Here is a 21,936-nt window from a genome sequence, read left to right as displayed (position 1 = left end):
TGATCCATTTATTGTAGTTCCTGATGTCTTCCATTAGGTTGCTGCTGTGCTTGCGGGGTCCAGGGTGTCGGTGCAGGTGGTGATCCATTCATTGTAGTTCTTGATGTCTTCCATTAGGTTGCTGCTGGTATGCTTGAGAGGGCCAGGGTGTTGCTGCGGGTGGTCATCCATTCCTAGCAGTTCTTGATGTCTTCCGTTAGGTTGCTGCTGTGTGTGAGGGTGTCCAGGGTGTCGGTGCAGGAGGTGATCTATTCATTGCAGTTCTTGATGTCTTCTGTTAGGTTGCTGCTGTGCTTGAGGGGTCCAGGGAGTAGGTACAGGTGGTGATCCATTCATTGAAGTTCTTGATGTCTTCCGTTAAATTGCTGCTGTGCATGAAGGGGTCCAGGGTGTCACTGCAGGTGGTGATCCATTCATTGAAGTTCTTGATGTCTTCTATTAGGTTGCTGCTGGTATGCTTGAGAGGGCCAGGGTGTTGCTGCGGGTGGTCATCCATTCATAGCAGTTCTTGATGTCTTCCGTTAGGTTGCTGCTGTGTGTGAGGGGTCCAGGGTGTCGGTGCAGGTGGTGATCCATTCAATGACTTATTTGATGTCTTCTATTAGGTTGCTGCTCTGCGTGAGGGGGTCCAGGATGTTGGTGGAGGTGGTGATGCATTCATTGTAGATCTTGATGTCTTCCGTTAGGTTGTGTCTGTGCGTGTGGGGGTGCAGGGTGTCGGTGCAGGTGGAGATCCATTCATTGCAGTTCTTGGTGTCTTCCGTTAGATTGCTCCTGGTATGCTTGAGGGGGCCAGGGTGTTGCTGTGGGTGGTGATCCATTCATAGCAGTTCTTGATGTCTTGCGTTAGGTTGCTACTCTGCGTGAGGGGGTCCATGGTGTTGGTGCTGGTGGTGATCCATTCATTGTAGTTCTTGATGTCTTCCGTTAGGTTGCTACTGGTTTGCTTGAGGGAGTCCAGGGTGTCAGTGCAGGTGGTGATCTATTCATTAAAGTTCTTGATGTCTTCCGCTAGGTTGTTGCTGTGCTTGAGAGGTTCCAGGGTGTCAGTGCCGCTGGTGATCCATTCATTGCAGTTCTTGGTGTCTTCCGTTAGGTTGCTGCTGTGCTTGAGGGGGTCCAGGGTGTCGGTGCAGGTGGAGATCCATTCATTGAAGTTCTTGATGTCTTCCGTTAGGTTGCTGCTGTGCTTGAGGAGGTCCAGGGGGTTGGTGCAGGTGGTGATCCATTCATTGCAATACTTGATGTCTTCCTTTAGGTTGCTGATGCGCGTGAGGGGGTCCAGGGTGTCGGTGCAGGCGGTGATCCATCATTGCAGTTCTTGATGTCTTCCGTTAGGTTGTTGGTATTCTTGAGGGGGTCCAGGGTTTCCGGGCAGGTGGTGATCCATTCATTGTAGTTCTTGAAGTCTTCCGTTAGGTTGTTGGTATCATTGAGGGTATCATGGGGTTGAGCTTTGCATTATAAACGATGTTAAGTTAGCATGGCTTATTAGAAGTTTAAATGCCACTTTTTCCTTTTCTGCTTTGCTTTGCACATGGCACGCAATGGCGCTATTGTTTAGAGAAGTATGAGTATTTTCACTACACACAAGAATAACTTGTTTTTATGTACATCCACATAGTCTCATGAGTTTAGTCTGTACAGTTAGTGCCGCGACAGTCAAGGTCGTCTTGAACACCGTGTCTGTTGTTCAGAATGATCAGCACACGTTCTAGACATAACACACATGCAGCTGCGGCCAGCCCTGATACTGGCGTGTTTAATAATGCACTGTGCAGGCATGATCACACACACTTGGAGAACATTCGCAAGCTGGGAGCTTGTGCAGAACTCAATGTGATCCACTTCTGCTGATACCTGAGGTATGGGTCCGTCCATGTAAGCCTATGAGACCTTTTATAGATATAAAATAATCTACTAGCAAGGGCGAAATATAGGTATAATTCAGACCTGTTAACACATTGCATTATAATGTGCTTTCTCCCTTTGTATTTTATGGAGTAATAACTATGCTGACAACCTTGTTGCTAATAGTATGTTTACTTGTGACAAAAGAGTGTTCTTGTTTTCCACAACTCCTAAGGTACCCTAAGTCGCCTGTTCCGGGTTGTCTAATCATTGGTATTTTTGCTATTGGAGAAGAGCCAATGAGACACTGATGCTAGTTTGCTAAGGGGATGTTGGACCCTAAGGTGAGTTTTGGCACACCCTAATTCACTAAGGTTCTACCTCTCTTGTGTACAGTGCTGTGTAGGAGCGGAATCCCTGCTACAAGGGGGCCCAGGGTGTTGGTGCAGGTGGTGATCCATTCATTGAATTTCTTGAGGTCTTCCGTTAGGTTGCTGCTGTGCTTGGAGGGTCCAGGGTGTTGGTGCAGGTGGTGATACATTCATTGCAGTTCTTGATGTCTTCCGTTAGGTTGCTGGTGTGCTTGAGGGGGTCCAGGGTGTCGGTGCATGTGGTGATCCATTCATTGCAGTTCTTGATGTCTTCTGTTAGGTTGCTGCTATGCTTGAGGGTGTCCAGGGTGTCGGTGCATGTAGTGATCCATTCATTGCATTTCTTGATGTCTTCCGTTAGATTGCTGTTGTGCGTAAGGGGTATTACAAAGTAGACATGTAGATTTGGATAAATAAGTATTTATTTAAGTTACATGGAGCAGTCCCTAGGCATGTCTGCATCTGCATCAACTGCCTTCATCCTCTGAGCAGCTCCTCAGAACATTCTAAGATGGCATGGTAACCATCACTAGGTTACATCCACAATAAGGATGCTGGGATACAACACATCTCCCCTTCTTAAATTTAATAAACAATGTATATACAAAATTACACTTGTTTTCAAAGATAACATTTAACTAATGAATGCATGAAAAATGGATAGTAAACAATGTAACATATTGTACACCTATCTATGAATAAATGTACACTGAATAAACTACTAACATTCATAACCATCTTGCCAGTTTGGACGTTTCTTAATGCGTGGCACTGTTTATTGCAGGCACTTTTTCATTTTTCCCACTTGATGTTGTGCCTTCTGGTTTTCCTATCAAAATAAGTCTCTCCGCAGAATTGCACACTGTGACACTACGAACATTCCATTTCTTTCCATCCGACAACCATACATTACTTCCCTTCATCCTGACAATGCTTTTAGGTTTTTACCACTTTGACATTAGAGACCCATGGGTGGTGAATACCTTAGTTCTTACCTAATCACCAACAGTGAACTCTCTTCTTTCCCTTTTTAATTTGTCATTATGTCTCTTAGTGTATTTGTCTTGATGTTCACGAACCCTGTCCATCAAACCCTTCTTGTCTATGCAATATGTACTTTCTTTAAGCATCCACGCTGTAGACACTCTGGTACCTGCCTGCGTTCCCTTTAAAAGCATGAAAGGAGTTTCCTTGGTGACCGAATGGAGTGCAGACCTATAGCTCCATAACATCTCCTTCACGGCTTCCCTGCAATCACCCGCACTGCTCACACAAAACTAAACACAATCCTTCAACACTCAGTTAAACCTCTCGACTAATCCATTCTCCCTAGGATTGTAGACTGCTGTGGTGTGGTGTACGATACCCATCTTGGATAAATACCTTTCAAACACTTCCGCCGTGAATTGTGGTCCATTATCAGTGACAAGTGTGTTTGGACACCCTTCTCAGCGGAAAATTTGATTGCAAAATTCAATAACATTATATCATTTCATTTTTTTATCATTTCATAAATCTTTATTTCGGTAATTTATCACCATAAAAGATATGAAGAACCATTTCTTAAAAACTGTTAAAACATTAAAACATTTAAAACATTCCAAGGTCCATCGAAGTCCATAAAAAATCGGTACAAGGCATCACATTTTTGCTACAGTAAAATTCAGTGACCAGCCTTAAGGCACTGTCTTCTCAAGGACCACATTGCACCTAGATATTTAGCCACTGCAAAGACAATGTGATCCATAACATTATATCCCTTAATCTCTCAGAAAAAGCCACCTCAGGCCATTTAGAGTGATTATCTATCATCACAAGTGCAAACTTATTCATTATACCTTTTGAACTAAATGGCCCACAAATATCCATCGCTACTCTTTCCCACGGTTTATCAGGAAATTTGGTAGGAACAATAGGAGACTCCTCAACCCGATGGGACTTGTCACTACACAAGCACTCCAGGCAATCCAGTACACATCCCTCTACATCTTTGTCCAAACCCGGCCACCAAAATGTCATCCTTGCTCTTCTCTTCATCCACGACATTTCATTATGCCCTTCATGCAACAACTCAAGTAATCTGGCACGTAAACTGCTTGGTCCTACCAATCTACCATCTCTGCGGATAATTTTGTCTTCAACAGATAACTCTGACCAAACCGTCCAATATTTGCCAATTTTGTTTCTCAAATCCACACTGGAATTAGTAGGCACACTAAGATGTTGCATGAGTTCCACTAGAATGGCATTCTCCTCCACTGCAGCCTTCCACTTACTTTCCGTGATGACTCCATTGCATGACTCAGAGACACTGGCCAGCACATACTCGTCACCAATATCATCATCATCACCTACACACTGTAACGGTAGCCTTGACAGACAATCAGCATTAATGTTGTGTATACCTGACATATAATTCAAAGTAAAATCATATCCTTGTAGTCTATACAACCACTTGGCTATCCTGGGTGTGGCTTTCCCTGCGCCCTTAGTTGTAAAAATATCAATGAGCGGTCTGTGGTCCGATCTGACCTTGAAATTCTCCCAACGTAATTCTTGAAGTGATCAACGCCCCACCAAGGTGCAAGGGCTTCCTTTTTGATGACTGAATATGTTGACTCTGCACCCTTCAATGTACGTGACGCAAATGCCACTACCCGCTCTTGACTCAGGTGTTTCTGCATAAGTACTGCCCCCAAACCATAGGCGCTTGCATCCACTACTACAATGCTAAGATCTAATGGATTAATGGGTCTTAAAGCCACAGCCTTCAAAATCTGTTCCTTTATCGTTTCAAATGCTTTCTGACACTCGTCCGTCCATGCAAATGTATTCCCTTTTTTCATTTATACTCTTAAGACATGTACTTTATCAGCAAAATGCTGAAAAAATTTCGAATAAAATTCCGCCAACCCAAGAAACGAGCGTATTTGTTCCTTGTCTTGGGGAGACGGTGCATTAGCGATGGCATTCAATAATTTTTTCTTTGGTTGAACTCTCGTTTTTGATAATGTGTGCCCTAAATATTCAATTTCTTCGACTCCAAACTTGCACTTGTCCATTACTACTGTTAATCCTGCATTCTGCAATTTGTTAAGCGTTTGATCTAAAATCATGTCATGTTCCTCCTTGTTCTCACCCCACACCAACACATTATCTTGAAATACTAGGACTTTGTGTGATTTCTCCAATATTTTGCACATTACTCTCTGGAATTCAGCAGAGGCAGACGCCAGTCCGAATGGCATCCGCACAAATCTAAACGCCCCCTCTGGTGTTATGAACGATGTGAGGTGCTTCGATGCAGGGTGTAGACGCACTTGGTGATATGCACTCGAGAGGTCTATTAAAGAAAAATACGCTGCATTGGTAACTGAGGACACCATCTCATTAATATGTGGCAGAGGATAGCGATCGACTAAGATGTTACGATTGAGGTCTCTTAAGTCGATGCACATGCGCAAATTTCCATCCAATTTGCATGCTAAAACTATGGGACTAAGCCACTCTGATGATTCGATTGGTTCAATCAATTGTGCCTCGCACAACCTCTGCAGTTCCTTCTTTAATTTTTCTCTCAGTGCAAACAGGACATTCCTTGCCTTGTGCACACATGGAATGTAATTTGGTTTAAGGGCAATGCGATGCTCAAATTTGGTTAAGCACCCTAGTTCACTTCTAAATAACCTAGGATATTTTAAACTTCACATTTCTTTCTCTGAATTCTCTGTTACTAGCACTTGATCAGGATGATTCGGATCCAATTTCATCCCTAACATTTTTTGTTCGCGCCACCCTAGCAAGGTTCTTCCATTTTCTACTACATAGACTTTGCTAGTTGCTTCCATATTCTTGTAAGATAGTTTGCAATTAAAAAAAACCTATCAAGGGTAACGACCCCACAACAACCCACAGGTTCAATGTCTGGGGAATTCAGCTTGCATTTACCAATTTTTATCCATGCATCCTTGTCTATGATCGTGTATGGATAGCACGAATCCGCTCACACTAGGATTTTAGTACCATTGATGCCCAGCATACACTTAGGAGGGTTGTATCCTTCACGAATTTCATTAATTTCATCATCATAGATCACACACACTTCTACCATTTCCCTTTCATCAGAGAACTACTCTTCACTGTCCTCTTGTATGGCATGTCCAGTACACCGTAAATAGTATCAAAAAGGGGGAATGAAGAGGTGGTGCTCAACGGCACCTAGGTGGGCGCATACTCCTCTCCTGTAAGTACGGGTTATCAAAAAGGTCCACCTCAGACTGAGTTACTGTGTGTCCAGATGTTCTTGGAATACACAGTATGTGTTAAAATACCCCTCACACACCAAAAGGGCCCTTGGTGTCATGCTTCATCATCGGGGTCTTCCCGCCCCGCTGCGGGACGGGGCGTGCTACGACAAGCGACTACGCTGGAGCACCTTACTTTTGTGGGTGCTATGTGAGTGTATTGGAGTGAGTGTCAGTAGGGTCAGGGGTGATATAAAGAGTGATGTTAAAATAATACCTGGCCTTGTGGTAGAATTTTTTTTTTAATAGTCACAGGCTGGTATAGTTAAAAAGAGAGGATCGGAGAGATAAAGCTAGTTACTGGGCTTACTCTCCTGTGTGGGTCAACATGTTTCGGGGTGCTATGCCCCTTCATCAGGACCGGGGTCAGTTCCCCCTGTCACTCACTAATGTTTTACCACAAGATAGTGTATGTACAATGGTGTGAGATAAATCTATCAAGGCAGGTGGTCCTTGAATGTATCTCTTTGGCTTTAAAAAAGAATTTCTTTATGTACGAAGACACGTACTATCTACAAAAACACGGCACGAGCATGGGGAGCACCTGCGCCCCTAGTCTGGCAGGCCTGTACGTGCACCACTTAGAGACAACAAAAATCCTCAGCGAACAAAACCCCTACCGGGACCACGTGGTGACATGGAAACGGTACATCGACGATGTACTGGTCATCTGGAGGGGGGACCAAGACTCAGTTAACCATTTCATGGCCTGGTTGAACCAACAAGACAGGTTCTTAAAATTTACACATACAACTTCTAAGGAGAACCTTATATTTCTTGATCTGAATATCTACCCCAGTGAGGGTAAATTACAGACTAACACCCATTTCAAGCCAAACGCGAAGAACAGCCTGTTATTGTACAGCAGTTTCCATCCGCGGCACCTATGCGACAACCTACCTTATGGACAGTTCCTCCGACTACAGCAGAACTGCACCAACGTTGTGGATTTCAAAACACAAGCAGCTGATCTAGAACGCAAACTAGTGCACAGAAACTACCCCCACCTATTGTGAGGAATGGCTTGAAAAGAGCCAGAAACAATAACAGAGAGGCTTTGTTGGAACCAACCGTGGCAAAAGAACCTGATCTGCGCCCCATCTGTGTTACTACGTATAATACTAACTCTGACAAAATCACAAAAATTGTGAATAAACATTGGAAGGTGCTCAATTGTGGGAAACTTGATTTTCTGAAACCGATGTTTTCACATAGAAGAGGAAAGAATCCTAAGGACATAGTGGTCCACACGAGACCGAGAAACATCATCAATAATGACCCCCCAAAACTAGCAGAGGTGAATGGACACCACCCTTGTGGTTCCTGTGTGTCATGTCAGTATACTCAAAAAAGCCGCTCTATCACCTTCTCAAACCAATCAATGTGGGAACAACGTTCCTTTACCAACTGCAACAGCCGTAATGTGGTCTATTTAATAACATGCCCGTGCAAGAAAGAGTATGTGTGGATGACCACAAGGCCAGTGAAGATACGCATGGGTGAACATCGCACCAACGTGCGGTGCAAAAAGACCACCACCAGAATGGCCACACACTACTTGACAATGGGGCACAGCATTCATGACTTAAAATGGGCAGTAATTGAGTCATTCAAGAGCGATAAAAACTTGTTGGAAAAGGAACAGCGTTGGGTGCACCGACTGGGCACTCATGAAACAGGGCTCAATGATGAAATACCTTGGTCCCATTTGGGCATCTAAATAACCAAGTACATCCTGTTCATCTGACCCACTAACATGAATAACATATCTTTGATGGTGTACCACCAAACAGCCTCGTATTACATCTCATATCTGTGACGTTTTTCTATCTGTACCCTGTAATTTACTGTAATACAGATCCAACTAACAGCCCTGATGGGACACACGCCTATCTAGCGTGTTTGGATAAAGAGATCAAGGGATTGTGTGCACGGCGAATGCGCGGAGATGCGATGATTCACGCAGTACCGTGCATGCGCACACTCACGGCTGACTTCGGCCTCCTGGGTTCACTTTCGGTGTTTCAGACCTTTCAGTACTTCCCTTTAGAACGATAGCCGGCTCACAATACCGCACCTACCAGCGGGTCCGGGACTGCATTAACGATGTACGCAGTCAGGTCCAGTCACACACGGGGTACTTTCCCCTCTCCAAGATGGCCGTTCCGGTTTTTACATACACCTAAAAGACTACCACTAGAACACACCACTTACCTATTAAACCTACCTAATTAACCAATTAGCCTACTATATAAGGTCCGCCCGACCACGGCATTCCATATCGCGGAAGCCACGGACGAGGGAGGATGCGAAGCCTGTATTGGGTTGAGTAAGTACGGCATAGCCGGGAGGAACACACCGCTGTGGTAGTACTGTTGGTACATTAGAGTAACAAATTTAAACAGGGGGACTAGCATTGTTTTCCTTTTTTTCACCTTCTGCAGTTGGACCCTCTAACTAACCCTTGTCCAGTTCTGGCTCATGGGGCACTGACTCCATCATTTCTCAGTATGTATTTTTCTATACCATTGCATCTGGGATCAAAAGTAACCAACCTATTGTATGTGTGTAAATGTTTGTGTGTCTCACTGTAGTATGTACAGGACTCACCCTGTTCCATATGTGTGGAGCGTTTTCCTTTTTTAGGGACTCAGAGTACCATATGTCTCTATGTGTGTTTCCCTTTTATCTCTTACAAGTGATATTAACCAAGCGCAATGGGATACGCGCATTAGTAATCACGTGCTCTTGTTTTTCAGGCTTATTACATCAGGAAGTCTGATAGAGCTAGGAAACTGTTGATATAAATTTTATATCGCCACACATTGATAGATTTATCTCACACCATTGTACATACACTATCTTGTGGTAAAACATTAGTGAGTGACAGGGGGATCTGACCCCGGTCCTGACGAAGGGGCATAGCGCCCTGAAACATGTTGACCCGCACAGGAGAGTAAACCCAGTAACTAGCTTTATCTCTCCGATCCACTCTTTTTAACTATACCAGCCTGTGACTATTAAAAAATGTTTCTACCACAAGGCCAGGTATTATTTTAACATCACTCTTTATATCACCCCTGACCCTACTGACACTCACTCCAATACACTCACATAGCATCCACAAAAGTAAGGTGTTCCAGCGTAGTCGCTTGTCGTAGCACGCCCCGTCCCGCAGCGGGGCGGGAAGACCACGATGATGAAGCATGACACCAAGGGCCCTTTTGGTGTGTGAGGGGTATTTTAGCACATACTGTGTATTCCAAGAACATCTGGACACACAGTAACTCAGTCTGAGGTGGACCTTTTTGATAACCCGTATGTACAGTACGCCTCCATTTGTTGAATATACTGGTTTTGCACATGCGAGCAAAATTCCCAATTCGTTTACACTTATAACACTTCTCTTTGAGTGCTATACACTTATCAGAAATTGCTGTATGCCTGGTGCTACCACATCTATAACAAGCGTGATTATATCTAGGTTGGGAGTTCTTATTAACTTGAGGCACACTTTTAACAAATTTGCCGCTTGCCTGCTTGCTATCTTTTTTCTTTTCAATAGCACACACTTTGGTCTGATTCCCCTTATCTTTAACTTGATTTGAATTGAGTTCCTTAACATACTTAGAAGTGTTCTCCAGGCTTTTTGCTACCTCTATGGATTTTTTTAAAGAGGGATCTGTTAAGTCTAAGAGTTTTTCCTGTATTTTGGTATTATTCGTTCTATTAATAAATTGATCTCTTATTATATCTTATGTTAGATCTTTAAATTTGCATATTGATGCAAGTCTTCTAAGTACTGAAGGACTGGGTTATTTAAGACCCAGCGGTGCCAGGGGACAACACCTGAAACCTTCGTGGGTTACCTGTTCCGGCGTACAAGTGACAGAGACACGGGACACTTCCTTCGGCGTCAAAGATTCGAGGTTTATTTACTGCAGGGAACACAGAAGTCACGACAAGTACAACACGTGCAACTTGGGGAGACTGCTTCAATTTGCTACTGTGGATCGCTCCTTTTATACACAATTTACCCATAGGACAACATGGTACACAAAGGTTTACAACTTGGTTCCCATCATTATCCCCGAGAGGGGTCGCTTTGGTCACTTTGATACATCTAAGGTCCGGGGCATAAGTGCGGAAACATTTGGCGGTTCCCAACTGTAAAAACCCATCTTCCCACCATTAGTACATTCCAATCGGCAGTAAAACAGATCGAAGAAGGAACAAGAACAGGTGTAGAGGAAGGCAGATACAGTGGGGAGATCGGAAAGGGTGTAAAAGGGGAGGTATTAGGAAACACGAGCTACAGGCATCAAAGGGACGTGCCTAATGAGATGCACGGCTGAGACAATAGTCCGGCACGGCAGGATGAGCCTCGAGCGGGGCCATCTGCCTTACAGTATCATCCCCCTCGTCATAAAGACAATTTCAAAGAACATGTGTCTTCCGTAAGAGTCTTGGGAATCCCAGGGTCGCGAAGCGGACAGGCGTCCGTTCGCTGGCTACTTGAGGGCAAGAAACAAAATGGATGCTATATCTAAGATGGAACCCGTGGGTTCAGATGAAAAAACCCACGTAACGAACGAACGGCTTAGGTTAGCACAGCGAAACTGCGCACATCCACTGAACTCGTCATTTGCGGTTCATAGATACCAGACTCGACCATATTCGTACGAGTCGTAAACACCACTTACAATCGTCACGGAACCTCAGTACCGATATATACTGCTCAACTGATTCTCCAGATTGTTCTGCTCTAGAGAAAAACTTGTGTCTTTCAACTACAATGTTGATTATTTTACCAAAATTCTCTTCTAGAGCTTTTACTATCTCTACATATTCATCAAAATTGCTAGTTCCTGTTCCCTCACTTTCATTAGATTCTTCATCTGCTTGGTTGGTGGAATCTGCTCTAACTCGGACAGGTAATGTTTTTAACACCTTTCTACCCTCAACCCCTAAATTGTGCTTTAACAGTGCTACTTTGCGGGATGATACAACATCTTCGTCACCTATTGCCTCTAGATAGGTCTCAAAAGACTCAAGCCAAACCTCCCAGGGCATTATGGGTTCCCCAGGGTTTTGTAAAAACTTTGGTGGAGCTGTCACAGATGATGAATCCATGCTGGCAGACACACCAAAATTTAAGAGTTAAGGGCTCTATTTATTTTATAATACTTGCTTGAACTGTATTAATATGTATGTATATATATCGCTGTCGGTATATATACATAAATATATACAAGGTTGTTCAAGTAAACATAAGAAATTAAAATAATTAAAGTAGTCACCGTTGTCTTATTGAATAACAGTTCCTTCAAGTAGTTGTTATATATTGTTGGTTTCAGTTATGTGGTGTATTGTTCTTTTAAAACTATTAAACCAATAATCACAGTTTCATGTTGGCTCCTGGTGTACTGTCCCTTTAAACTGTACCAATAATCACAAAACCTGGCTCCAAGATCTCACTGACGCTATTCACAAACGGGATGTCATTGCTGCCAATACTCTCCCAGTCTAGCATTCACTGCGCAGGGCTCTCATGTGCAGATCGGTAAATATTCCTTTGTACCAAATTTATTGTGATTGTGTGTTTACACTCAATTAAGAGCTTAAATCTCTTCACGCTCGGCTGCACGAGTTAGACACACATGGTGTTTACTTTCAACTAACAGCTCTCTTCCCTTCAGGCTCCACTGCACGAGTTAAGACACACACGGTGTTTACTTTCAATTAACAGCTCTCTTCCCTTCAGGCTCCGCTGCAAGAGTTAAGACACACACGGTGTTTACTTTCAATTAACAGCTCTCTTCCCTTCAGGCTCCGCTGCACTAGTTAAGACACACACGGTGTTTACTTTCAATTAACAGCTCTCTTCCCTTCAGGCTCCACTGCACGAGTTAAGACACACACGGTGTTTACTTTCAATTAACAGCTCTCTTCCCTTCAGGCTCCGCTGCAAGAGTTAAGACACACACGGTGTTTACTTTCAATTAACAGCTCTCTTCCCTTCAGGCTCCGCTGCACTAGTTAAGACACACACGGTGTTTACTTTCAATTAACAGCTCTCTTCCCTTCAGGCTCCGCTGCACGAGTTAAGACACACACGGTGTTTACTTTCAATTAACAGCTCTCTTCCCTTCAGGCTCCGCTGCACTAGTTAAGACACACACAGTGTTTACTTTCAATTAACAGCTCTCTTCCCTTCAGGCACCGTTGCACGAGTTAAGACACACACGGTGTTTACTTTCAACTAACAGCTCTCTTCCCTTCAGGCTCCGCTGCACGAGTTAAGACACACACGGTGTTTACTTTCAATTAACAGCTATCTTCCCTTCAGGCTCCGCTGCACTAGTTAAGACACACACGGTGTTTACTTTCAATTAACAGCTCTCTTCCCTTCAGGCTCCGCTGCACAAGTTAAGACACACACGGTGTTTACTTTCAATTAACAGCTCTCTTCCCTTCTGGCTCCACTGCACGAGTTAAGACACACACGGTGTTTACTTTCAATTAACAGCTCTCTTCCCTTAAGGCACCGTTGCACGAGTTAAGACACACACGGTGTTTACTTTCAATTAACAGCTCTCTTACCTTCAGGCTCCGCTGCACGAGTTAAGACACACACAGTGTTTACTTTCAATTAACAGCTCTCTTCCCTTCAGGCTCCACTGCACGAGTTAAGACACACACGGTGTTTACTTTCAATTAACAGCTCTCTTCCCTTCAGGCTCCGCTGCACTAGTTAAGACACACACGGTGTTTACTTTCAATTAACAGCTCTCTTCCCTTCAGGCTCCACTGCACGAGTTAAGACACACACGGTGTTTACTTTCAATTAACAGCTCTCTTCCCTTCAGGCTCCGCTGCAAGAGTTAAGACACACACGGTGTTTACTTTCAATTAACAGCTCTCTTCCCTTCAGGCTCCGCTGCACTAGTTAAGACACACACGGTGTTTACTTTCAATTAACAGCTCTCTTCCCTTCAGGCTCCGCTGCACGAGTTAAGACACACACGGGGTTTACTTTCAATTAACAGCTCTCTTCCCTTCAGGCTCCGCTGCACTAGTTAAGACACACACAGTGTTTACTTTCAATTAACAGCTCTCTTCCCTTCAGGCACCGTTGCACGAGTTAAGACACACACGGTGTTTACTTTCAACTAACAGCTCTCTTCCCTTCAGGCTCCGCTGCACGAGTTAAGACACACACGGTGTTTACTTTCAATTAACAGCTATCTTCCCTTCAGGCTCCGCTGCACTAGTTAAGACACACACGGTGTTTACTTTCAATTAACAGCTCTCTTCCCTTCAGGCTCCGCTGCACGAGTTAAGACACACACGGTGTTTACTTTCAATTAACAGCTCTCTTCCCTTCTGGCTCCACTGCACGAGTTAAGACACACACGGTGTTTACTTTCAATTAACAGCTCTCTTCCCTTCAGGCACCGTTGCACGAGTTAAGACACACACGGTGTTTACTTTCAATTAACAGCTCTCTTCCCTTCAGGCTCCGCTGCACGAGTTAAGACACACACAGTGTTTACTTTCAATTAACAGCTCTCTTCCCTTCAGGCTCCACTGCACGAGTTAAGACACACACGGTGTTTACTTTCAACTAACAGCTCTCTTCCCTTCAGGCTCCACTGCACGAGTTAAGACACACACAGTGTTTACTTTCAACTAACAGCTCTCTTCCCTTCAGGCTCCACTGCACGAGCTGAAATACAAGAGTTGCCTAATTCGATTCCTTCACTTGACTTGGCTGCATGTTTACTTTTCAATTAACAGCTCTCTTCCCTTCTGGCTCCACTGCACGAGTTAAGACACACACGGTGTTTACTTTCAATTAACAGCTCTCTTCCCTTCTGGCTCCACTGCACGAGTTAAGACACACACGGTGTTTACTTTCAATTAACAGCTCTCTTCCCTTCAGGCACCGTTGCACGAGTTAAGACACACACGGTGTTTACTTTCAATTAACAGCTCTCTTCCCTTCTGGCTCCACTGCACGAGTTAAGACACACACGGTGTTTACTTTCAATTAACAGCTCTCTTCCCTTCAGGCTCCACTGCACGAGCTGAAATACAAGAGTTGCCTAATTCGATTCCTTCACTTGACTTGGCTGCATGTTTACTTTTCAATTAACGGCTTCGAAACACAGGCGCTGCTAAACTCGCATTGAAGACAAAGATTGTTTTCAATTCAACGCTTACTCAGCTTCCATTTACAATTAATTCATGCTGAGCCACACATGTCTTAGGCTTTGCGTATCTTTAAATAAAGCTTCTTTCGCCTTCACGCTTGTAAGATGATTGTCTCTTCACACTTGACTGCACACTTTGCTTTTAAAGTATAGTTTCTCTTTGGCGCTAATTATCCCTTCAGGGTTGGCTGCACACACAGAGCTGGCATTTAATCTTCCACTCGTTTTTAGGTCTCGGCCTTCGCAACGCGCATGCGTTGCAAAGCATAAAGACCTTTTCCGAGCACTAAGGCTTTTCAGACAAGCACGTGCACGCGTTCCATTGCCTTCAATGGCAACGCGTGCACGTCAGGATATTCACTCGCGGGAGCGCGTGGCCCATCTGGTCGCAATTATCGCTCCTGCGAGTGAATCCCTCCCCCTGCTGCCGTGCGAGCGCTTTTTTTCTTGTTTATATTTTGGAGTCCTTGAGACCTCCCTCTCTCACGTAGAACGTCTGGTAAGTTGCAGGATATTGGTACCTACATGATGTGTTTTAATGTAAACTGGACACCCTTACTATAAGCTCGGCAGACATTGAGCTCTACTCACCAGTATGCATATATTGCATGTGCCATTGTAAGCTCAGCAGCATAGAACACACTCATTTGTGTCTGTGTAATGTGCATTAGCAGAATCTGCACGTGGCTAGGTGTTCCTCCTCGCTGTAGCTACATGGAGTTCCTTTCATCTTTTTAAAACAGCTGCTAGTATAAACTCAGTGTATACATAATATGAATTGTTTTATGATGTATTGTGTTGTTTTAATAAATATGATGATGTTTTTATTAATATAATTCAAAAAGATAATAGAGTGTTTGATAAATAAAATAAGAGATACAATCTATCCTTCTGCTTCTCTGCTCTTATTAGACCTTTGCTGACCATAATTTGTAATTGTATGGATGTAACTTTGTTAATCTGTTTCTGACTCCACGCTACACCTAATAAGTTGGTTACAAATAGAGTAGTTGTACAATTATAGATCTTATTGAGATTCTCTCCGTACAAAATAAGGAAAAGGGATTCTTGTCTGTTGTTCATCACAGGTGGAGAAGGCATTCAGGATTAATAGTTTCCAAGGAATACATCTTCAAAAAGAAAAGCAGATATAAGCTGGTATTGCATTTAGCTCCCTTACCTGATGTCCTTCTTCGTCCACCGCATTACTGCCTGAAAGGTAAGGGAGAAAAAGTTAGCCTGAGAGCAGCATTTTACACAGGGAGAAGTTTTATATTTGTCCACTGCTCGCCCCATAATGTACACAGCATTGGTAACTCCTAGCAATATCCATTACCCCTTCTCAGTTTGCCTTGTTTGTCAGAGGCAAAACCCGGACTGATGTTTGTTTCCATGTCCAATCACTTAATCTCGCTGTGCCTAAAAACATGAATGTTGCATACTGGTTTTACTGAACTGCGTGTTAACCCAAGGGGAGCACTTGGAGAACCGGGTTATTTAGAACCCAGCGGTGCCAGGGGACACACCCGAAATCTCCGGATTCACCTGTCTCAGAATTACAGAAACGCAGCAACTTCTTGGTGACGTCAAAGATAAAATTTATTGGCTGCAACCAGTAACAGGGGTCCACGAAGTACAGTGGCTGTATATTTGTAGGAGACTGCTCAACTTTACAAAGCAAGTCACTCCTTTTATACCAAATATTGTGCTTCAGGCAAACATTCCTTATTTACAGTAAACCAATCCCATGTGTACACGACAAAAGCATTGCATGACGAACCCACATTTCATTGTCCAGCACCATCAATTACCCGGCAAGGCCCAACACTCTCCATCAGATAAATCGGACGGACCCCTAATAAAAACGGGCACCTCCTCATCGTAAAAGAGGCCATAAAGAAAGGAGCAGAGACAGGTGTGAGTAAGATAAGACATAGTTGTGTGCAATAAAGGGTTTATGGTGTCTTGTGCCTTGATCCTCAATCTCGATCGGCTCCTGGGAAAGGAACTGGCCCAACAGGTTTGGCTTCGGGCAACGGAGTCAGCTTGCCCAGGTCACACAGAAGTCAGCTAAAGGTGTACGTGTCCCAAAGACTCGTCCGGGCTTAGTCATCGGCCTATGTGAGGGCAACCACAAAATGGCTGCCGTGCACAAAATGGAACCCGAGGGTTCAGAACGGAATCTCTGATTTCATGGTGATCTCGTCACTCGAACATGACGAAAACACTTGTATATGTTATACTCGCCATTTTCGGTCTGCTGATACCAAAATCGTCATGATACGATGATATTTATGAAACGGATCCGGAATTCACGGAACCTCAGACCCTCCTTTTGCCCTTACATAGGCAATAACCTACACTCACGCTAATCTGAGTCCAGGTCTATATTCATAAAATCATTAAGATGTTGCTGTAGCATCATCCTTTTACTTAGCACATCTCTCAATACAGGTTTCCTTACACACGATGTAGCACAGAGGCCACATATAGCAGGAGCACGCTGTACACAGAGACAGAACAGGAAAAGGATGGCTAAGATCATCCCAATGACCATCAGAATCTTCCATCCCCATGCGGATAACAGTTCCCAAAACTACCCCATCAACGACCAATCTCCTTTATCCACGTGTATAGATTCGGAGATCTTATGCAGTTTCGAAATGGCCTGGTACACTGTCGGAGCATTGTCTGGAATGAAAACACAGCAACTTGATTGGATCACTTTACATACCCCACCTCGATCTGCAAGTATGACGTCTAACGCAACCCTGTTCTGGAGAGTGATAAGACGATCCGACTGGAGCTCAGCAGTCAAGTTACTAAGGGCACCAGCAGTTTCAACTACGGTGGACTCAACCACTCTTTTCAACTGTCATATGTTCCTGCTGTTAACCATAGGTCCCCAAAACGGCAGAAAACCCTTCAAAAAATCTTCTAATTCTTGTCCTGCAGTATCTTCCTTACTGAAGACACCTCTAACAATTCTCGTCTTGTGGTAATCTGCCACAGCTGTATAGGTGGGAGGCAACAGGAACGATACAAAACATGTGCCCGAGAAATCAGGGGGCAACCATGTGTACGCTCTATCGTAACAGACAAAATAGGTACCCTAAGCTGCTAGAAACAAAGGGGAAGTCTGGGACGCAAAAACATACGTCTCATTGCAGATACTCTTCCCTAGCTGAGCTCTCGGATTCTTGCCATTACCTTGCAGACATAGATGACCCTGATGGGGTACGATCCAAATCGGAGAGGATCTTTTCGCTCGCTGGTTCTCACTCAGACTAACTCCATATCCGGTTACGTTCCATCCAATATACGCTAGTGTCTCATCTCTCGGGATAGTTTCATAGGAAGTAGCTCCTCTAATCATGTCTACTATACCCTTAACTAGAGCACTATTCTTTGGATTGTCTTTCACAGAACGTAGGGGGTGGACTTCACGAGCATAGATGAACATCGTTCTGTATGCCCACACAGAACCATTGTAGCTGAATGGCAGGACTAGGTAAGGAATACCTTTATCAGTAGTATGAGGCATAAGACCACACACCCAACAGTTAGTTGTGTTCACTACTAATTGGTGTTGGTGCAGAAGCTGAACGAAGGAGTTATTGACAAACTCTAATCTTCTAACGGACTCATGTTCAGGCAGAGGGTGAAAAGAATGTGAGGAAACAGTAGAAGAAGGTATGGGCTGTGTAGTGGGTGCAAACGTCACTTGAAAAGAGAATAAAACATATCCTATTAAAAACTTCATATGCTAAACAACATAAAAAGACATAATATCAGAAAACGCTTTCTAGTCATCATTGTACACATTTTGGCTCTAAAATTCATCTTTTTGGCAGGTCTCTCCATCTCAAAAAACTCCATCCTCTAACCTTGCTGCTCGCGGAGGTAGGGTGTTCCGTGCTAAGGAATGCGCCTATCAGTCCTGGGAACTCCCAAGGACCAACCAGAACCGTCGACCTTGTGTCTTCGGCTTGCACTCCAAAGACTTGACGCCGCGACCCTACAGCTGAAATCGGATGGTGGTTCGAAAAACAAAAATCAAAATAGTTTCTCAGATGAGAGAGCTGCACTTTTAAAAATTACAAAGAAAAGGAATTTTTATTTATTTGTCCATAGTTCTCGACCTCAAATTATAGCGGCTTTTCTCTGGTAATGTCTCATCACTAAACAACAGGTCAGGCTCAGTAGTGTCCAATCGAACTGACGATGGCACAGCTTCTTGTAGAAGATCGTCGCTTTCACGCTCAGAACTTGTCCCCATTAAACGTGCATCGCTGAAAGGCAGAAAACGAGGAGGCACAGTCTCAGTCTCAGAGTCAGCAATACCCTCCTGGACCCACTGGTCGTACGGCAGAGGCAAAGGGACCCTCCTACAGTGTACGCAGTGGATCCAGTTCTTTTTTCCTTGAACTCGTACTGCGGATCTCGTTGATAACAGGACTAAATAGGGGCCGATCCAACGGGGCTGATCGTTCTTTGTCCGCTGAAAATTCTTGATCAGCACCCACGAGCCAGGATCGATGACATGTCCTGGATCTTCAGAAGCCTGAGGCAAAGTATTGTGAACCTGTTGGTGTAAAACACGCAATTTAGCCGTCAGATCATACAAGTAATCAAGCAGTACAGGGTGTTCAATCTCGCTGAATTTTGTCGGCCTCGGCACTCCCCATATGTTGGCCGGGCGACCAAACACTATTTCAGACGGACTAAGTCCCACTCGTGAAGATCCATCCATAAGGTACCATCACATTTCACAAGAGGAGTGTCCCTAAGATCTATTCTCCCTTTTGTTTCTTCCTCTGTCCTGAGAAAGCAATCATGCTGTTCAACAACATCTGTCTCTACTGAAATCGGCAATAACGTGGCTGGATTCAACGTATTGCATCTCTTTATGTGCATATGACTTGCTAAAAGTGTCAGCTCATAACCTGACAATCGAGCACTAGTTAAGTGCTGTGTCTTGGTTCTGTTTAGCAAAGTATCCACTGCATGTGGAACCATCACGATCAGCGTATTATTCATCACCAAACCAGCAGACTGTCGAATAGAAACAGCTGCTGCCGCTGTGGCTCTCAAACAACTCGGCAATGCCCTAGCTACCGGATCCAAAGTCGACGAGAAATACGCGCATGGACGTTGCTTGTCCCCAAAAGACTGTGTCAACACTGACAACGCACATCCCTCTCTCTCGTGGACATATAATGTAAAGGGCTTACTGTAGTCGGGGGTACTCAACACAGGAGCCGAACACAATGCATTACGCAATTCGGAAAAACTTTTCTGACAATCTTCGGACCACGGGAGGAGATTCGCTGTGTCTTTACAGGTCAATGCCACCAGCGGTTTGGCCAGCAGAGAAAAATGTGCTATCCATTGTCTGCAATATGACGTCATACCCAAAAAAGCACGCACTTCTCTCTGTGTAATTGGCATACTCATTTTCGCAATCGCTTGATTTCTTTCTGGGGTCAATCTTCTTCCCTCCTTCGATAAGAGATGACCTAAGTAGGTCACTTCTTGTCGACAATACTGTAACTTTGAAAGAGACACCTTGTGATGGAAATCAGACAAATGACGCAGCAATGATAAAGTAGCTTTCTTACAAATTTCCTCTGTATCGGCAGCAACTAACAAATCGTCGACGTACTGAAGAAGAGCAGTGCCATCAGGTAAAACAATCGCATCAAGTTGTATTTTCAAAGTCTGACTATATATTGACGGACTCTCACAATAGCCTTGAGGAGCGCGTTTAAACCGAAAGCTTCGACCTCCTAAAGAGAAGCCGAAAATATCTCTACTCTCCTCGGCAATCGGGATGCTGAAGAAGGCATTCTTCAAATCGATCACCGAGAACCAAGTGGCCGCAGCTGGAATCATAGTCAATAAGGCAGTGATATCAGGAACAACTGGAAACTGTGGCACAACTATCTTATTCACCTCTCTAAGATCAATCACAAACCTGTAAACAGGTGGCTGAGAAGAGTCAGTACGTTTCAGATCAGGCAGAACAGGACTACTGCAAACGTTACCTCTTGTTTCTTCAATTACATCTTTCTCAATCAAATCATAAATGATCGCTAGTAACTCTCGTTCACCATCACTAGAGATCCTATATTGGGGAATGCGTGGCATTTTAACGTTCGCTTTTAACGTCACAACATATGGCGGAATCTTCAGGAGACCTACATCGTTAGGACCAGTCGCCCAAAGAATATCAGGAAGAAGGACAATTCCGTCGGAAGTTTATCCTTCGACAAATACATCGGAGAGACCACTTTCTTACCCAGTGTAAGTTGTACTCCCGAAGGAGAACAATACAATGTCGCGTACAATCTTTTCAACAAATCCAATCCCAACAAGTTCTCACCACAACCTGTCGTCAGAATAAGGGGTGCTTCGAATTCACGAGATCCAACAGAAAGGGACAAAGGATTAGAAATCGGGTTTCTAACTGGGGTGCCAGAAAAACCTACTGAAACATTCGTTAAGCCAGACAAAGGTGCGCCAGGGAGTTTAGAGTGCATAATAGAACTCTTCGTAGCACCAGTATCCAACAGAAAAGGCTCTGACACACCTGATGTAATCACTTCAACATAAGGCCCACTCTGATCTACTGGAACTGAAACAACTCCCTCTCTTTGTCCATGGCTGTCCTAGCAATCATTATCATCCACATTTTCACCTTCGATATAGTAGTCGTCAGCATAGTAGTGAGTCGTCCTACCAGATGCACCATTCTGCTGATCAAAACTATTCATCGAGTTTTGTGGGGGAAAGGAACGCGTGTTCTGGGGGAAACCTCCACGTCCCCTACCTCTAGGAGCTTGCGGAACACCTCGACCTCTTGCACCAGAAACACCATTCATACGCTGTAACAAAATAGGGCAACTAACTTGAAATGACCCTCTTCCTTACAATATGAACACTGATTTTGGCCTACCAGAAAACGCGGTTGAGGAGACTCGAACCTTTGCGAATTTCTCTGAAACTGCTGAGGCTGCTGATAGTCACGCTGGTTATTACGGGGCGGATACGCTTGCTGTAAAAGCACCTTCGTCTTCAACTCTTTAGTCTTCTTGTCTGCTCTATCCTTCTCGTCCTTATCCCTATTTTCGTAGTACTGCGCAGTAGCCAATATATGTGCTGTAGAGGAAACGGCCCAAGAACTCTCTGAAT

General features: G+C 44.1%; 1 pseudogene across 1 annotated transcript in view; it reads left to right on the top strand.

Moving 5' to 3' along the window:
* The window catches only part of LOC147736895 (uncharacterized), a 133,185-nt pseudogene that overhangs the window by 71,988 nt on the left and 39,261 nt on the right, over positions 1 to 21,936 (top strand). The window contains exons 2-3 of the transcript XR_015307517.1: positions 2,087 to 2,195; positions 15,831 to 15,961. The product of XR_015307517.1 is annotated as an uncharacterized LOC147736895 (transcript). The remainder of the gene's footprint in view (positions 1 to 2,086; positions 2,196 to 15,830; positions 15,962 to 21,936) is intronic.

This window comes from Lissotriton vulgaris, chromosome 1_2, assembly GCF_964263255.1.
Source record: "Lissotriton vulgaris chromosome 1_2, aLisVul1.2, whole genome shotgun sequence".
Classification (NCBI taxonomy): domain Eukaryota; kingdom Metazoa; phylum Chordata; class Amphibia; order Caudata; family Salamandridae; genus Lissotriton; species Lissotriton vulgaris.
Note: the sequence above shows the minus strand (reverse complement) of the source record. Positions and strands in the feature narration are given on the sequence as shown.